Here is a 21,045-nt window from a genome sequence, read left to right on the forward strand (position 1 = left end):
AATTAATTATGTAAGATTTTACCTTAGGAAACTAGGAAAAGAAGAGAGAATTCAAAGAAGAAAAGAAATTATAGGAATTATTTTTTTTTAAAAAGATTTGATTTATTTATCAGAGAAAGAGAGAGCAAAAGCAGGGGGAGCAGCAGGCAGAGGGAGAAGCAGGCTCTCTGCTTAGCAAGGAGCCTGAGGCAGGACTTGATCCCAGGACCCTGGGATCATGACCTGAGCTGAAGGCAGACACATAACCGACTAAGCCACCCAGATGTCCCAGAAATAATATGAATTAGAGCAGAAGTCAATACAATTGAAAACTGAAAATCAAAAGAGAAAATCAACAAAACAAAAATCGGCTGTTTGAAAAAAATTAAAATTAGTAAGTCTATCCAGGCTAAGGAAAAAAAAAAAAAAAAAAAGAACACAAATCACGAATAACAGAAATAAAAGAAAGGACATCACTATAGAGCCCAAGGATGAGAAAAGCATAATAAAAGAAGACTATGAACAACTCTATTCCCACTATTTGATAACCTAGGTGAAATAGACCAATTCCCTGAAATACACATTCTCCCAAACTCACCCAAGAAGAAATAGATGATCTAAATAGCCTCTATCTATTAAATAAATTGAGTTAATAACTAATGCCCTTCCCAATCAGAAAGCACCAGGCCCAGAGGGAGTCACTGGTGAATTCTACCAAACATTTAAGGAACAATTTATACCAGTTCTCTGCAATCTTTTTTCAAAGGGCATAAACATAACATTAGCCTCATACCAAAATCAGACAAAATAGTATAAGAAAACCATAGACCAATATCTCATGAGAAAAGATGAAAAAAATCCTGAACTGAGTATTACCAGGTTGAATCCAATAATTTATGAAAAAATTGTACACAGTGACTGAGGAGGATTTATTCTTGGTATGTGAAGCTGATTTAACGTTTGGAAATTAATCCAACACATTGGTGGATTAAATAAAAAAGAAAACTCATACAATTATATCAGTAAATGCAGAAAAAGCATTTTATAAAATCCAACAACCATTTATCTTATAAAAATCTCAGTAAGCTAGAAATAGAGTGGAACTTTCCCAATTTGATAAAGACTACCTACAAAAATCCAAAGCTAATATACATAATGGTGGGAAACTCACAGCTTTCTCACCGAGAGCAGGTACAAGACAAGAATTTCTTTCTCAACACTTTAATCAAAATACTTGCTAATGCAATAAGGCAAGTAAAGGAAATAAAAGTATACAGGTTGGGAAGGAAGAAATAAAACTGCCTTTGTTCACAGATGATATGATTGCCTATCTCGAAAATCTAAAATAATGAATGTAAAAAAAACCTCCTGGAACTAATAAGCAATTGCAGCAAGGTCAGAGCATACGAGGTTGGTATACAAAAACAAACAAACAAACAAAACCCCACTTTTTAAATATATTAGCAATGTGCAAGTATAATTTGAAATAAAAACACAATACCATTTATATCAGCGCCCAAGAAAATGAAATACTCTATAAATCTAACAAAATATATACCTGATATATTGGAGAAGAATTACAAACCTCAGTCAAAAAAATTAAGTAAGAACTAAGTAAATTGAAAGATAATCCATGTTCATTGATAGGAAGAACCAATATTTTCAAGATGCCAATCCTTTCCAAATTGATGTATAGATTCAATGCAATCCCAGTTAGAGTCCTGGCAAATTGCTTTGCACTTACTGAGAAACTGATTCTAAAGTTTATGGGGAGAGGCAAAAACAGAATAGCCAATATAATATTGAGAGAGAAGAACAAATTTGCGTGACTGACACTATCCAACTTTAGGATTTACTGTAAAGCTACACTAGTAAAGATGATGTGGTGTTGGTGAAAGAATAGATCAATAGAACAGGATAGAGAGCTCATAAATAAACTCCAATGAATATAGTCTACTGATCTTTGAAAAAGTTGCAAAGGCAATATACTGGAGCAGATAGTCTTTTCAAACAAATGGTGATGGAACAACTGAACATAAATATGTTAAAAAAAAAAAGCAAAAAACAAAAACAAATCTAGACACAGGCCTCACACAGTTTACAAAAATTAACTTAAAAATGGATTCTGGACCTAGGGTGCTTGGCTGGCATGGCCAGTGGAGCATGCAACTCTTGATCATGGGGTTCTGGGTTGGAGCCCCAGGTTGGGTGTAGAGATTATTTAAAAATAAAATCTTAAAAAAATGTATCACAGATCTAAAAGTAGAACACAAAACTATAAAACTCATAGAAATTAGATAGAAAACTTAGGTGACATTGGGTTAGATAATGAATTTTTAGGTAGGACTCCAAAGGTACATCCCATGAAAGAAAGAATTGATAAGCTGGACTTCATTAAAAATAAAACTTCTGTTCTGCAAAAGATAATATTAAGAGAATAAAGACAACCCAGAGACTGAAAGAAAATATTTGCAAAAGATCTGATACAGAATTGTTAGTCAAAATATAAAAGAACTTTTAAAATTTAACAATAGGGGGGAAAACAGCCTGATTAAAAAAAAATGGACCAAAGCCCTTATGGGACACCTCATCAAAGAAGATATACAGATGGCAGATAAACACATGTAAAGATGTTCCACATCACATGTCTTCAAGGAAATACATATTCAAACAGCAATGAGGTACCACTACATACCTGTTTGAATGGCCAAAATAGAAAACTGACAACATTAAATGCTGCCAACAGTATTGAGCAGCAGGGTTCTCATTCATTGCTAGTGCGAATGCAGCATGATATAGCTAATTTCAAAGACAGTTTAGTGGTTTTTTACAAAATGAAACATACTCTTACCATATAATCCAACAGTTTTTCTTCTTTGTATTTACCTAGGAGAGTTGAAAACTTATGTCACACAGAAAGCTGCACACAAATGTTTATAGCGTCTTTATTTATAATTGCAAAAACTTGGAAGCAACTAACATGTTCTACAATAGTTAAATGGATTATTAAACTGTGGTTCATCCAAACAATAGAATATTACTCAGCAATAAAAAGAAACGAATTATCAAGCCATGCAAAGACATGGAGGAAACTTAAATGCATATTACTTAGTGAAAGAAGCCATTCTTGAAAAGGCTACATATTGTGTGATTTAAACTATATGACATTGTGAAAAAGGCAAAATTGGGAGACAGTAAAAAGATCAGTGGATGCCAAGTGTTGGGGGAATAAAGGGATGAATAACAAAACACAGAGGATTTGTAGGGCAGTGAAACTATTCTTTCTCTGAGTTTTGCTCTGAACTGAAAGCTGCTCTGAAAATACTTTTTTAAAAAGCTAAATTAAAAAATGGAACCAAAAGTAGAAAAAGTAAAAAAAAAAAAATTAGAACAAGAATCTGTGAAAAGAGGAAATAAGGAAAATTAGTGAACAGAATAGTTGTATCCTTGAGAAGATTATTACAAACATCTAGACTTCTTATCAGGAAAAAGAAAGAGAGAATACAAATAACCAATATCAGAAGTGAAACGTGGTATTCAATATCAAAGTCAGAAAAATACATACCCCAAAACATAAAAAAAGAAAAAGAGACATATGTACATAGTTCCAAATTATAGAAATTGTTTTTAATAGCTAAAACATGATTACAGTAAATAGGTATATAGAACGTTCAGAATAATCAGTAAGGAACTAGATGATTTCAACAACACTAAAAACAAATGCCGTTTTTAAAAACGTTTTTATTTAAATTCCAGCTAGTTAAAATACAATGTAATATTAGTTTCAAGTATACAATATAATTGATTGAACACTTCCATACATCACCTGGTGCTCATCACAAGTGCCCTAATTGATATTTTTAGAACACATCACCCAACAACAGCAAAATATACATTTTAAGGCAAACATGGAATTTTCAACAAAAACAACTATAAGGTATGCCATAAAAGTATTCTCATTAAATTTTTAAAAAAATGCTATATTACAGAGTATGTATTTACTGACCAAAGAGAAGAAAATTAGTAATTATTAACAAAAAGTAAAATATTCATGTATTTGAAAATTAAGCTATACACATCTAAATATTCCCTCAGTTAAAATAAATATCAAAAGGGACATTATTTTCAACTGAATGATAGTGACAATATAATATAGTACATTTTGTAGGAGGTAGTGAAAACAGTGTTCAGGAGAAATTTTTTGGTGTAAGTGGTTTCTATTAAAAAATTTTTAAAAATTAAATCAATTTTCTTAATTTCTGACTTAAAAAGCAGAATAGAATAAAAAGTCAAGTTTAGAATGAATAAAATTATAAATGAATACGCATTATAGGTATGTTTTAATAGCCTCCAAGTGGAAACAACCCAAATGCCCATCAACTAAAAATGGGAAGATAAATTTTTCTAGATTTATATGGTGGAATCCTATCCTACTCAGCAGTTTAAAAGAAACCAACCAAAATACTCAAGAGCAATGATGAATGTCAAAAACCTTAAGTTTTGTAAGAGAAATCAGGCTCATATTAATATGCAATATATGACTTCATTTATATTAAAATTTAAAACAAATCTTAAAACTGATTTCTGGTGATGGAAATCATAACATGGATTTCCTAGGGGGATTGGGCACTAAGTGAAGTGAACATGAAGGAGTTCTCTGGAATGATGGAAATCTTCTTCATCTTAATTTGGTTGTTAATGATGTGTGTATGCATTCACTAAACATCATTGAATTATAGAGATAAAATATCTATACGCCACTGTCTTTATATTTTACCTGTGTAAACATATGTAGGCTACTTTCATTAATGAAATAAATGAGTGAAGGTTATTTACCGCTATAGAGATTTTTATATGCTTGGCATGGCAACATGAGTATTGCCATTTTTTTCAAACTGTTTTATAAAACATGGTGGCAGCAAAATAGAACAAATCTTTACTCAGAAAGCAAGTGCTTAACTAGCTATATGGATAAGAATAGATCTTTTCTTTCTTAATATGTCTGTAAAAACTAGATAATATATATAAAATATTTGAAATTTATAAATATAAGACATTAGAGTTATATATAGTTGTCTTTCAAGTAAACTGTTTTACAATGTAGCAGGTGTAACTTCTCGTGAGTCTTGTTTTTTAAAATGTATTTCTAGAAATTTTGTTACTTATTTCTAAAGCAATACCAAAGTTTATTTGGGTTAATGTACCAGAAGAAAAAATATTGGCGAGCATATTTATTGAATGAGGCTCTCCCTGTTTGCTATTGTCAGTCAATGCTGTTGCATCCTTTAATTTGCTTGGTCTGAATAATTTCCTTATATATTCATAGGTTACTGAAAACAACAAGAAGAAACAAAAACACCTACAGAGTAAATTTCACCTATTCCGTAAGTTCTCTATCAAACACGTTTATTATTTACAAACCCAGGTTTCTATACATATGGAGTATATAACTATATTATGTGTTTGTGCTGTTGGTATGATTAGTACATATATGTATTATATATATAATGTGTATATGGATAATTAGCATAAGTAACAACTAAAATATCTCCTTAAACAATAAATGTAAAACATATAATCTTTTTTAGAAAAACATGAAAGAATGATGTTTTGTCACATTTCTAAAACAGGAGATCTGTAAAGAATGGAGTTTGGAACTTAATGTTAGGAGATCACACTTTCTTGGCAAGGTTATCATTTCCTTATGGTGAGTCTACTTGGTACTGTTACTATATACAAACCACAATTAAAAGGGCATACTTTTTACACGTAAAAAAACAACAATATAAAGGAAGTAGTAGAATGTTTAGGAAAATCAGTCCTTTAATTCATCCTAAATTTTACATAGAGAAGGTATTTGTCACCAAGAATTTGTATTTACCAGTGTGTTTTACATTAAAAGATAAATAGTAGAGATAATGCCATGGTACACAATATCAAAATTGTTTCAAATTTTCATTTAAACTTTATGGTGCTGCAGAGGGAAACATGGGATATGCTTAAAATTGCTGCTTGTGATTCTTAAACTTTAAAATGGGAATAAATTGATGTGTTTGTAAAAGACTTTTAAGTCATCCAGAAATCTTTGGATAAAAATATACCAAGTAGGGAATTTATATTTCTCTTAAAAGAAGTATTTCAGTAATGATCCTGCTATTTTGCCTAGGATTGTATGAAATAAAGGAAATATTTGATAATTGCCCAATAGTTTTGATACATTTGTTTTGGAGCTAAATTACCCAATTTGACTGGATACCGATAAACTTTACTGCATACTTGCTGTTTCCAATTCACTCCGTGTTATGTAAATACAGTGAAAGTGTATAGAGTATAAAATGTGCTGCTGCTACTACTGTCTAGCATAATTTGCTTTTTGTAAGTAATTTAAATATGACTACAATATGGGTTATAGGATTAAAAATTGGATTCACCAATGTTATCTCCCTGGAAAGTATCTTTTATCATCTATATTTTTTTGAACAACCTGTATTTCTCTGTATCACCTAGTATAATTGTTCCTTAAATGTTTTGGGGGTATTATTTATATAATGCCTATACACCTCTTAAAATATCAAACTCCCTAAATATAAGGATTGTATGTACCTTGTTACCAGTGTAGCTCCAATATTTGACAGAATTCCCAGCACTGAATAAGCATCAATATAAAGTACTGAATGATGGGTTGTTAATTAGCTGAGATCTATTTATGGAACTCTATCATATTAGATTGGGAAAGATGGGCTAGCTTGGCTCTCTGCTTTCTGCACTGTTGCCATCACAGAAAGGACATGGAGGCAGTTAAAAGATGGTGGTGTAGGAAAATCCTAAACCCACCTCCTCCCACAGGCACACCAAATCTGAAACATAGGTACATATGGAACAGTTACCTGTGAAAAAGATCTCAAAACCAGCTGAACAGCCTTTCCACAACAAAAGATAGGAGTCACATCAAGATGGTTAGAGGAGGCAGAGGCACAGTCTCACAAAAAACCTCACCCAAGTTGCAGCAACCCATAATCAGGAGGGAATCTCACAAATATGGAGGAGCCAAGGGTTTGTGCCCCACATCAGGCACCCCAGCCCTTGGGACCTGCCCTAGAGAGACAAGCCCCCAAATGTCTGGCTTTCAGGATGAATGAGGCTTACCCACAGGGCTGTAGGGAACTGAGTTTCTGCTCCTAAAGGGTTTTCACTCAGACTCACCCTGGTGCCTTTCACAAAAGCAGCAATTTGAAAAGTGCCTATACTATATGTGGAGAGATTTGTTTGCTAATCTTAAAGCATCTCACAGAGGGGCAGGGACCTGTTGGGACTCTCTCCTGGATGGAGGTACTGGCAGGTGCCCTTTTTTGGACTCTCCTTCTACCTTGCTAGTGCCGGCAAGTGCATGCAGCTACAGGATTCTCCCACTGTCTCACTAAAGCTATTTTTCTTCTGCTTCGCTACAGCTGGTGGGCATGTGCGGTCTACACAGGAGATGTCCCTTTTCACCTGACTCTTGTTGCAACGGGCAGGGCAATTTTAAGGAACTGAAACAACCAGAGACAGTCCTTGTCAGCATACCACCAACAGGGCACTGAATAGATACTGAAATGTACCCTAGGATTCCTGTGAAATAGGCCTATTTATTTGTCTGGGAGCTTTAGCCTGAGGGATATGCTTCAAGTTTGCCACACATCTAGAGGCTTCTAAAGTTCTCTCAGGGAATGTAGGCTGGGGGGGTGCTATCTTCGGGGTTTCCCTTAGGATCACTAAAACTCATTAATACTGCCCAGGAAGGAGGTTACAACTCATGTAGAGCCCCAGTTATTATACCTGTCACACAGAGGACACCTGCAGATTGCCTGGTCTGGAGGCGAGTAGTGTTTTTGATTTAAGTTCCACAGGAGTATATATTTTGCATACTTTCAAAGCTGCTGTCTAAGGGTCTGACTTCTGAGTAGCCTGAAAGTAGGTGCTGTCTGAGTTTACTCCCTAACACTGACAGGTCTTTGCACACCCTCAATAAGTGAGACCTATCAAGAATAAATTGACCTGCTTAAATAATGAAAAAGGTTCAAGACATGGTGGTTAATTTGTGGTTGTTGAACCGTCCTTTCTCATGGACTGGAAGAATTAATATTGTTAAATATGTCCATAGTACCCAAAGCAAGACAGAATCAATGCAGTCCCTCTCAAATTCCAATGGCATTTTTCATGGAAATAGAAAAAATGATCTTAAAATTTGTATGGAACCACAAAAGACTCCAAATTGCCAAAAAAATCTTGTGAAAGAAAAACAAAACTGAAGGAATCATGCTCCCTGATTTCAAACTATATTACAAAACTAATAATCAAAGCAGTATGGTATTGGCATAAAAATAGACACCTAGATTAATGGAACAGAATAGAGAACCTAGAAATAAGCCATACATATATGATCAGTAATTTATGATGAAGGAGCCAAGAATATACAATAGGGAAAGGGCATTCTCTTTAATAAATAGTGCTGGAAAACCTAGGGAGCTATATGCAAAAAAATGAAACTAGAACAATGTCTTAAATCATACACAAAAATTAACTCAAAATGTTGGCTAACTGAACATAATAACAAAATTAACTCAAAATGGATTAAAGACTTGAACATAAGACCTGAAACCATAAAACTTCTAGAAGAAAACAGGCAGTAGCTCCTTGACATTGGTCTTGGTGATTTTTTTGGATCTGACTCCAAAAGCAGAGGCAAAAAAAGCAAAAATACACAACTGAGACTACCTCAAACTAAAATGCTTCTGCACAACAAAGGAAGCCCATCAACAAAATGAAAAGGCAATCTACCAAATGAGAGAAAATATTTGCAAATTGTATATCCAACAAGGGGTTAAAATTCAAAATATATATGGAACTTCCTAAACTCAAAAGCAAAAAAACAATTGAATTAAAAAATGAGCAAAGGATCTGCATGGGCATTTTTTCCTAAGATGACAAACAGATAGACAACAGGCACATGAAAAGATGCTCAACATCACTAATCACCAGAGAAATGCAAATCAAATCCACAACGAGATATCACCTTATATCCACTAGAATGGACATCACCAAAAGGATTAGAAATAGCAAGTGTTAGCAAGGGTGGAGAAAGAGAACCCTCATGCGCTGTGGTTGGGAAAACAGTATAGAAGTTTCTTAATTAAAAATAGAACTACTGTATGATCTGTCAATTCCACTTCTGGAAATTTATCTGAAGACAATAAAAACACTAACTCGGAAAGGTATATGTTCATTGCAGCATTATTTGTAATAGCCAAGATATAGAAGCAATTTAAGTGTTCACTGATGGGTGTATGGATAAATAAGATGTGAGAGATATATGTATACACACGTACACACACACACACTGGAATACTCTTCAGCCATAAAATAAATGAAATCTTTTCATTTGTTAAGAACATTGGTGGAGATTGAGGGCATTATGCTAAGTGAAATAAGTCAGACAGAAAAAGACAAACACTATATGATTTCACTTATATATGGGTTCTAAAAACAAACAAAAATGAACAAAGAAAAAAAATATAAAACTTGTAGTTACAGAAGACGGATTGTTGGTTGCCATAGGGGAGGAGGGTTGTGTGGTATGCAAAATGGGTACAGGAGGTGAAGAGGTACAAACTTCGAGTTATAAAGTAAATAGTCATGAGGATGTAATGAACAGTATGATGACTATGGTCAAATAATATTATACATTTGAAAGTTGTTCGGAAAGTACATCTTAAAAGTTCTCATCATAAGAAAAAAAATTGTGACTTATGGTGATAGATGATAACAGACTTACTGTGGTGATCATATCATAGTGTATACAGATATTAAATCATTAGGTTGTACAACTGAAATTAATATATGTCATTATACCTCAATTTTAAAAAGTTTTAAGGAAAAAAGTACATAATAACTGGGATGATCAATATTATCTTTAATAATATTTTATAATTTAAAAGCTTGTAAAATGATGGGAAAGACCTATTTTAAGGCAGAGCTATCTTAAGGAAAGGGCAATTATTAGGTATTTGGGGCAAAATAGATACAGAAACGGCAGCCCAGATCGTGGCTTAATGACCAGAAATTACATCCGAACACAAATGCAGTGAAGTCATTACATTTTCAGGTAGTCATCTATTGGAGTTGAGGAGTTCTAATTCTGAGAATTCTATCAGACAAGGTGGTAGTAAAAAACTCTGAAAATGAGGTGGGAAGGAGAGGAAGGAGGACCTGTGTAAGGAGCAGAATGAAGCAAAGGACTACAGTGGATGGGGATGTGAAAATATCCTAAGTTCCAGGGAGTAAGTTTGCATGGCACTGTGTTTAAAGTGTTGTGTTCTCACATTGCATGTTTGCATTTTTAGACTTTTTTTTCTTTTTATATTTTCATACTTTATCCTTCATGCTGGATAATGGAACATTTATAAAATTCTTGGATTCAAGAAGGGGAGGACAGTCTACTAATACCTGGCTGTTCATTATTCACTGTTGTAGTTAAGCTCATTCGGAGGCAAAGTAAAGTGATGTTAGAGGTGATGAGCAGGTATTACTCCCTTTTCTGTGTTAGGTCTTGAAATCACTACTCCTTACGTAAGATAATCTCACATAACCCTTAACATGTAAGTACTCCTAAAATGGGGACAGCTAGATTTTCCAAAATCTGTTGCCACTATTCTCTGTTCTCCTTTTCCTCTTACTGTATGCAGCTGTCTCTAGATGCTATGCTTTCAGTGAAATGAAGTCCCCCATCCAACTTTGATGTCCTGGTTCTGGTTCTGAAGACCATTGGGTCTTCTAGTAATTATCTGAAGATGGGTTGGATCAGTTCAGTCTCTCACTCTATTCACCACATTTAGAATAATTTATAGTTAGGTGCCTCCCACAGGCATAACAACTGGGGTTTCAAAATTATCTTGTATCTAGGTCTGGAAAACCTTCAAGTGTTGACTGTCAAATCCCTTGCCCCTCATACTATGTCTTGTCTTCTTTCTACTGTCAATTCATCATGTTGAATCCCACTTCTATTTAGATTGTATACACTTTATATATTTAAAAAGATCCATGTTTTAGTCTTCTTTCAAATGCTCATATTCACCTACCACATGATACATTCATCTTACCTCAACAGTTTCATTTTAGAAATTGAGGTACTCTTATTTTCCTGTCAATTTCAAAAATATTTGGATGTCTATTTGGAATATTATCTGTGTCTTGTCAGTTGTGTAGCTTTGAGTCTGGACATGACAATAGTCACTGAATCCTGCAGAGTATTTGACTCTGTGTTATTGAGGATTTCTTCCAATGCTATGTATTTGTTTTTATTTTCTCTTCAGTCTTCCATTGTGTGGGAGAAGCCTGCTACCAGTGTAGTTATGAATCTCCACTATTTAGCTGAGTTAGTTTACTAAATTTAAAGATTCAGAAACTATAGCCTAAATGTACTGCCATAGTTACATTATGATTCATAATTGTCTAAATTAACTTTACCTCACATTAATTCAAAAATCTATGAAAATGATTAATCTTTCTTTAAGAAAATTAATTATTCATAAGGGAGATTTTCATGGCAAAGCTTTTTTGTCATCAGTATATTTTTAATAATCAATTGATATGTATTTTCTATTAATTTAGTACTGTTTCTCTATTAAAATCCAAATGAAAAAAAATGAAAAAAACCCAAATGAATTATTACTTTTAATTCAACAGAGCTAGCAGCTACTTTCTTTTATAGTCAGTGTTTATTAAAAATCAGGTTTTTCTTATTGTTGTGGTTAAATCAGATGTGTGTCAAAAATTCTAACAGTCTTGCTTATGAAGAGCCTCTCCACCTGGGTTTAAGTTGCGAAGGAAAGAAGTTATGACTGGATAAGACCTGGCTATAGCCAGGTCCTTTGGAGCATCAAAACTACTCACATACAAGCATGTACACACACACACACATATGCTCCTTTATATAGTCACTTGTTCATGTATATCTGAGATATTTTTAGTTTCTGGCTATTGAGGATAAAGAACATTTTATGGTTTTGTTTCTCTTGAATGGATTTACTGTGTTTGTGTGTGAATTTATAAGAAACTGACAAATTGTTTTCCAAAGGCTTGTAATAATGTCATCCCCACCAAGAATGTGTAGGAGTTCCAGTTACTCCTCCATCTTTGTCAGCATTTGATATTATCAGTCATTTTAGCTTTTTTTAAAATCATAGTATATTTGTAGCAATATCAGACTGTGATTTTAGTCTGCATTCCCTTCATGACTAATGATGCTGAGTATCTTTTCATATGCTTGATAAATAGCTTATATCATTGAGTTAATTATTCTCTACAATCATTGGTCAATGTCTCTATTTTTTTTATATTATCTGATATTACCCTTCATTTATAATCTCCATTCCCTTTTTTCCTTCTAAAAATAAAATGTCTATGTGTAAATATACAATTTTTATATGTCCAAAGTGTATGTCTTTCCTTTCATTTGTTTATTCCATTCTCTTGCCTTATTGGACTTACTATAGTCTCCAGAACAAATGTTAAATAGAAGTGGTTAGTGAATATTTTTGTCTTTTTCTCAGTATCAAAGCATGTAGTCTTTCAGCATTAAGGATGATGTAAGCTGTAGTTGTTTTGTTTCTTTGTTTTTATATTTTTTTTTTCCAAAATCTTTATCAGATTGAGGATGTTTTTCTCTCTTCTACTGCTCTTACTTTTGTTTTTTAAATCATAGATAGGTACTGCATTTTACTTAATATGTTTCTTCTGAATGTATTAACATGACCATATTAGTTTTATCCTCTATGAATTTGCAAAACAGATGAGCATAGGGGAAGGGAAGGAAAAATAAAATAAGATAAAAACAGAGAGGGGGGCAAACCAGAAGAGATTCTTAACTATAGGATCCGAACTGGGGGTTGCATGAGGGGAGGGAGTTTGTTGGGGGGGATGGAGTAACAGGGTGATGGGCATTAAGGAGGGTACTTGATGTAATGAGCACTGGGTGTTATATGCAATTGATGAATCACTAAATTCTACCCCTGAAACTAATTATACACTGTATGTTAACTAAATTGAATTTAAATAAAAAATTAAAAATAAAAGTTCAAAAAACAAATTTTTCAGATTTTGATGTCACTGCTTATCCCAACAAAGACATAGTACAATAGTATAATTAGTTCATATCAAGCTAGATATAATATAAAGACAATTTAGTGTAACAAAAACTTACCAAAAAATAGATCTTAAAAATAATCAAAGAGATAGAAGAAATTATACGTGAAGAAAGAAAAAATCACATGTGGGGAATTCACACACAGAACATATTTTAACAATAAATATGTGAAGAGAACAGAATAGAATAATAGCTTCAAAATACTTAGAGAAAATTATTGATGTGGAGAACAATGGCAAAAGATTTAGAAAAAAACTGAATTTTCTTACAGCTTACAGCCCATTAATGAGTCCTTGAGACAGACAGAGTGACCTTCTTCTAGAAACCTAACTGCCTCGATGTTAATATTTTGCTAAGGGCAAAATGCAGGCTTAGATTTACATTAGCCCGACCTCCAGGATCCTGTATGTCTCCTTTAACATTTAAAAATTCTTTTGGAAAATTCCTTTATCTTTACTCCCCCCAAGATAGATGTTAGCAATCGTCCTCCAAGCACATGGCCCAGTGATACACATCTGAAGGGTCTCATACTAAGGTTTTATTGGACAGTAGTAAATGACCTTTTCTTAAAAATAGCTAGCACCTCAAGGTCCTGGAAACCTTGCTTCCAAATTCCTTAAAGACTTACGCTATCCCTAACCCCCTCCCAACTTTGAAAGTATATAATTGGCCACTCCTCACAGCCCCAGTGCAGCTCTTTCTCCCCAGGTCCTGTCCCCATGCTTTAATAAAGACACCTTTTTGCACCAAAGACATCTCAAAAAGTCTTTCTTGACTGCTCTCTCCTGAACCCCAACACTTTCACATCAAAAATCTCTGCAAATTTATTCTGTATAGGCAAGAAAGTATTATTTATGGTCAAGAGTAAAATGCATACTAAAAACTAAAAAAAAAAAAAAATTCTACAGCATATTCTCAGGGAAGAGGAGAATGCAAAGTGATACATAAAATAATCCGAGATGCAAGCTAAGTGTTAAGAAAAAACTATAAACATGGATTACATATCAGCAGTTGTAAAACACTATCATAATTATGTCTAACTTTGAGGTAAAAAAGCAAACGAGATGAATTTAACACAGGATAAGAATAAGTATAGTTCACAGGACCATTTAAGATTATTGTATTTTTCAGGAGGCGGGAAATGATAGTAATTATCTTTGAACCTGGGTGACTATGCATTTTAAAATTTCAGTAACACAATTGATAGAAATAGGGTATATAACTTTCAAGCTAGTGAGGAAAAGTGGAATAATAAATCAATCAATTCAAAATATGCAGAAAAGGAGGGAAAAAAAGCATAGAAAAAGTTTAGAAAAAATGTAAAAAAGAAAGAAGGTAAACCAGAAAGTATAAATTAAATGACATTAATAAATCTACATTTAACAGTAGTTATTAAAATTAGCTGTATTTTAAGAGAAGGATCGTAAAAATGAAGACAAAGACAGTTAAAAAAAATGTTATAAAAAAAACCAGTCAAATATATCAAAGTAATTCAGCATTTTTAGGGTGAAGATGAAAAAATCAAAAGAACAAGAAAAAACAAACAAAAATAGGGTTTCTACTATGATGGTAAAGAATAGATTTAACAAGTTTAAGATATGTTCCAGTTGCTGTATGCTGCTTTTAACTCCTGCATAGATAGTATTACATAGAATATATCTACAGTATCCTACTTATTTTTTCCCCTAAAAATAGATAGCTAGATTTTCCTATATGTAATTTCTGCCCCCATGAAAATGAGCATATTCATATTCCTATAATATGCCAATGAGAGAGACTCTGGTGGCAAATACCCAGTAATGGACTTCTGGAACATTAATGTATGCTCCCTAACTAACTTCACCAAGTTCTGCAACATTTTTCTTTATAGAATATAGCCAATTTACAGTTTTGCCATGAGCCAATGAGGTTTCCCAGATCTTTAACCTTGGTATTATATTTTATTTTTTGCCAACCAGATCATCTTAAATATTGCCTCATTATTGTATTAATCTGAATTTCCATTAGTGTGAATTTATTAGTTTAGTTTTAATTTAATCTGAATTTTCTAGCTTAATTTCTCAGCATATTCATATTCTTTGCTTCATTTTCTGTTGTTTTTCCTGTCTCCTTAGTTGTTTTGCAAAAGTTCCTCCTAAATTCCTGATGCTAATCCCTTGTCAGTTGTAGATGTTGTAAATATCAAAGTCCAGGCTGTCACCCCATCTGTTAACTTTGTTTATGTGCTTCATTGAAGAGAAGTCCATGAATCTTAATATTTATATTGTATATCTTTTAAAAATTTATTTAAGGAAATATTTTATCTACTCTAAATTTACAAATGTATAGTCACAATATAAAGAGAAAGAATAGATTTCCTTTCATTTCATCCCTCAGTCAGCATCCATAGCTTTATAAAGGCAACATTTTTACATCTTTATTTGCTGCAGGTATTATTTTCATAAAAATCACTCAATAAATCCCATAATCAGGTGTCACCCCAAAGTTCAGAAGACCTTGCTCTGTGCTACAATTTTAATGTTTAATTGCAGGGAAAATATTAACTTGGATGAAATGGGCTGCTGTTAATGGAATGTCCAGTGGAAATGCTATCTTTGGTGGCTACTTGGAGTTTATCTGTGAAGGTAGTATACACATAAATCAATGCCATAGACATGAAAAAAGAAAATACCCAAAACTTACTGACTTCAGTTGTCATATAAATGCAATGTATAAGCCCCACTCAGAGGGCGGGGCTTCTGCTTGAGGTCCTCTCCCTCTCCGTCTCCCTCTGCCCCTCCCCCCACTCACACTCTCAAATAAATAAATAAAATCTTTTTTTTTTTTTTAAAGGAGAGTCTCCTTATTAAAAGATTTAGCTTCATAGTCTTTTAGTGCATAACTTTCCTTTAGCAAAGATCTAGATTTAATTTTAAGGCCATTCCAATAAACTTGAAGGAGGTTACAAATTTTCCTACACCTTGTTTCAAGCCATGCATAAGAAAATGAATCAAAATTTGAACTATATTATACCATCACAGAATTGGCCATATTCCTTTTTTCAGTGTTATATTAGCTTCAGGTGTACAACATTCTGTTTTGACAGTTCTATACACAGTAGTAGTCACCATTTGTCACCATACAACATTATTGCAATATTATTAACTATATTCCCTCTGTTTTACTTTTCATCTTTGTAACTTAGTTATTATATGACTGGGAATTTTTACTTCTTAATCCCCTTTATCTGTTTTGCCCATTCCCCTATCTACCTCATCTCTGGCAACCACCAGTTGTTCCTTGTAATTAAGAGTCCATTCTTTGTTTAATCATTTGTTTGTTTTTTAGATTTCACATATAAGTGAAATCATAGGATATTTGTCTGTTTCTAACTTCACTTACCATGATATCCTCTAGGACCACCCATGCTGTCATAAGTGGCAAGATTCCATTCTTTTTTAATGGCTGAGAGATATTCCACATTTTCTTTATCCACTCATCTATTGATGGGCTCTTAGGTTGTTTCTATAGCTTGCCTTTTGTAAATAATGCTGCAATAAACATAAGATGTATGTATGTTTTCAAAATAATGTTTTGATTTCTTTGTGGAGACTTTTTTTTTTTTTAAAGAACAACAAAAAAACGGTCCTTTTTCTTTCTTCTGCTTCTTTTCATGTCTTTCATTGGAATGATTTTGTTCTTCTAGCTGCATCAGGACTCTTAATTGCCTTTACAAATGTGCCTCATTTTCTTCACATCTCTGTGGGAACTCCTCAACAATTCGGAGATGGAAAGCTAATCCATAACTTTCTAACTTATGATGAGCAGTAATGTGAGCAACTGAATCTTGATCTTCATCCTTGGATTATTTTGTTGTTTAGGCACAAACACATAAGCATGTGCATGCACAAACATTAAGGTATCCAAGAGAAAATGAAATAATAAAGCAGTCAAAAGAAACAAATAGTATAGCAGCTATGGTGAAATGCTGAGGGCAAGGAGAAATACATTTGAATCTTGGTGAAATCAAAGATTTTTTTCCACGGTTTACAAAAATACAGCAGAACAAATTAAAAGAAGTATTGCTAAAACATAATTTTTAAAATCTGGTACTATGAGTATCCCCATTTGTGAGCATTCAGAATGAGAACAAAACAACAAAAAATCCCCTAAAGTTTTAACTTTTAACCTCGTATGAGATTCAGGCATAAGGGGTGGAGGTAGAGAAGAGGTTCGCATATCTAATGTGAGCTTCAGTTCTTATCCTTTCAATTCTGTCCTCGTAATCAGTAGATCTCTGGGCTTGGTGATAATGCATGCATATGGAAAAGGACTAATTTATTTTCATGAAGACTATTAATAGGTTACAAGAGAGAAAAAGTAATTAACTATAACTTCCAGCCTTATAATAACCATAAACTTATTAAACCTCTCCACAGTAATATTTAGAGAATACTGATGCAATATGTCTTTGAAGATCAAGTTGTGCTGGACTTGCATGCAAATATTTAAGAAGTTAATTAAAATATGAATTATTTTTGAACTCTGATTCTGGTTATATTGTAAGAGTACATTCTAATTATTAATGAAGCATCCAAATTTTCCTCTTTTTTCCTAATTAGAATTTCTGGTTATGTCTGTTCGAGGCCATCAAAATTCAGTGCTACTACTAGACACATTGGTATGAATTGCAAAGCTGGAGGAAAAGTTATTTTAGTACTTTCCTCTTTTTTTTTCCAGTAATAAAGCTAACAAATTTACCCTTTATTCTGAGTGTCCTGTTTTTATGTTGAAAATGAAATCTGATATTTTTAAGGTCATATAAAGGCACTTCCATATTTTTACACATTTTCAGGATATTAAGAAGCAGATGGACCTCAAGCCTATAACCACAAGATGATAATTAGTGATTCTAGGTTATTTCATTTGATTACCTTACAGCTCATTATATTAAATTTTTATGTGTTAGCATCTTTATCAATATTGGGATAAAATTAGGCATTTTATAGATCATCCTGAAATATCATTACAGATGCATGCATATATAAGTTAAAATACTTTGCTTCTTTGACATATATCAGTATAATACTTCAAGTATGACTATAGGTCCCAAGGTACTTACCATTCTACATGCAGCTAGTCCAGATTTTAGAAACAATCTGTACTAACAAATATTTGTAGGGAAGTCAATAATTGGCATCTGAAATATTTTTATTTTTATTTATGTAGTGATTTCATTTACTAATGTTTATATTTTATCATAGTTAAATTTTGGCAAATTAATTAGCTATGAAACAGTATTTGCATTTATGTCTAAATATAGGCAAGTAACGTAACAGCAAATTCATATCTTTTGTAAACATTTTTCATTGCAGACATTTGTTGTACATTTGTACAAAATGAAATATTCTCAAAAGAAAACAAAAATTAACAGACTAGGTTGTATGTTATTGGTCTTAAGCTAGAACAATATCTTTCACATCTTAGCTTGACATAAACTTTTAGTAAACATCCAGAATTGAATTAACACTTGGGAAAAAATTATCACTGAAAGAGGCTACCAGATATCTACTGAGTAAGAAATGCCTGAATTCTCCAACATTAGTGATTGTCTGGTGTCAATTTGATCATCCAGCATCATTTGAAAACTCTCCATGAGTCATTATTATGCTTGATTCTGAAGATTTAAAAATAAATGAGATGTTCACCGCCCTTAAGACTTCTTTCCTAGACATGGAAAGAGAGAATGAGGGGAAAAAAGGAAGAACTTCATCATTTCTAATACGGTATGAGTTGGTAGATTTTTCTTTTTTTGTAAAGAACAAAATTCACATTATTGTCAAACTAATAATAGTTAGCCAACCATTTTACTTCACACATAAGAAAATTGATGCTCAGAGACAAACTAATTTTTTTCAAGTTCGTATAGCTTGCTATTTGTAGGTCCAGAATGAAAATCTTGTGTTTTCTATAGATTCCTAAGAATCTCAAGCAAATGTATAATTATAGATGCTAGGAAGAGATACCTAGATATGGAAAAACTTGTCCCTTTCTCAGTTGCTTTGCCTTTTGAGTCTGCAGGTAGTGTCTAATTGTGCTCTACTTTAGCCCTTTCTTCCTTTTGCTTGTTGCTGGTTAAATATACTATGACTAGATTCAACTCTGTTGTAAACAACCCTGATTTCTTCCTTCTTTATATATATATATTTTAAAGATTTATTTATTTATTTTAGAGAGAGGTTGAAAGACAGCATGAGTGGGGGGAGGGACAGTGAGAGAGAATTTCTAGCAGACTCCCTGCCAAATGTGGGGCCTGATGTGGAGCTCAATCCCAGGACCTTGAGATCACAATCTAAGCCAAAACCAAGAGATGGATGTCCAACCAACTGAACCACCCAGGCACCCCTTTCTTTATCTTTATTAGAGTTTTGTTGTTGTTGTCGTTGTTTTTCCCAATACATATAAAGCATTGCTTCTCTGACTTTATTGAGCATATAAATTACCTGGGGGGTTAGTAAAATGAAGATTCAAATTTAGTAGGTCTGGGAAGTGACCTGAAATTTTGTGATTTTGATAAATTCTTAAGTGATGTTGATGCTGCTATCTGAACATCATTCTTTACTGAGTAGCAAGGCTTCGAAAGAGCAAAATGATGGTGTTATTGCTTTACTTTAAAAGCTGACTCGTCCTTCCACTCCTTGCAGACATTTGAGATTCGGAATAGCCCACGTTGAGAGAGGCTGCCTCAAAGCAATTAGGTGGATAATGAAGGCGTATGCATAGTTGTAATAAAGAGCCTTATGTATATACAACACAAACTGAGAACCAAATCAGCCATTGGACTTCCATGATTCCCTTTTCTTGTTGACTGTTAGGTTTTTGGCATACATTTAAGATTATACAGCCAAGAAAAAGAACATTTTCCAAACATCATTTCTGGTGTTCTGGATTGATTTTACATGAGTAAACCCTAGGATTATGCCTTTGACTAATTATGCAGCAACAGCTAGGATTTATTCAGTCAATAAGCATTCATTAAACTCAACTACATAGGATGCATTGCCCTTATGCTGCATAAGCAAAAAGAAGCAAACAGTAGTGTCACTATCTGCAGCATGCCATGATACAAAATACCTAGCTGATTTGTCAATAACCTAGGAATTTAATGTTTATCTCCATATTTGGTAGCTAAATATGTCATTTACATATTTTCTGAAATATTATAATGGTAATATATGACTGAGGTAATGTGGTGGTATGAATATAAATCTTGCAACATGCCCTTCACACCCCTTCAAAAAAAGGAAAGGAAGGAAAAAAAAATAAAACTATAAATATCCATGCTCTTAGGATAAATATAAGAGGACATCCTCAATTCAACTTTCGTGTAAGTGAAAAAATAAATAGCACATTCTACCAAGGTATTGGCTGTACTCCATCACGTGTATTTTTGGAGAACAAGAACAATTTGAGAAAGAGATCAACATTTTCAGAATACTCAAATGTAATTGTGAACAAAGAATTTCATAAACAGCAAAACTGTGTCTATCAAGGTTACATGAAAGGATTAAATATGCAAGTGTTCAAAAAATATGCAAGAGCTCAAGGAATTTTGTACCCATGAGCCCTTCCTGAGGAATCTATTAGAAGATGAATTTTATCCAACCAAGAGGGGCAATGACAACAGAAGGAGTGACAGTAGACATTTTATATACTTAATTCTAGATTGGAGACTAAAAGGAATGTATGGAAGAGGGTGGAATATATTACATTATATGATGTATATCATTTGTGCCTGACAACATACTGCAACCAAAAAATGAATGGAAATAGGGGAAGAGAAAATTAGCATATGTTTATTGACGTTGCTACTAGCATTACATACACCATTTAAGCATGCCATTATA

General features: G+C 33.1%; 1 long non-coding RNA gene across 1 annotated transcript in view; it reads left to right on the forward strand.

Moving 5' to 3' along the window:
- Positions 1-5,366, forward strand: part of LOC148110051 (uncharacterized) — a 161,464-nt gene extending 156,098 nt beyond the window's left edge. Inside the window, exon 4 of the long non-coding RNA XR_015724319.1 lies at positions 5,306-5,366. This is a non-coding gene — a long non-coding RNA (uncharacterized LOC148110051). The remainder of the gene's footprint in view (positions 1-5,305) is intronic.
- Positions 5,367-21,045: the final 15,679 nt, after the last annotated feature.

The sequence above is a fragment of the Ursus americanus genome, chromosome 5, assembly GCF_024610735.1.
Source record: "Ursus americanus isolate L20-20 chromosome 5, mUrsAme1.1.p, whole genome shotgun sequence".
Lineage (NCBI taxonomy): Eukaryota > Metazoa > Chordata > Mammalia > Carnivora > Ursidae > Ursus > Ursus americanus.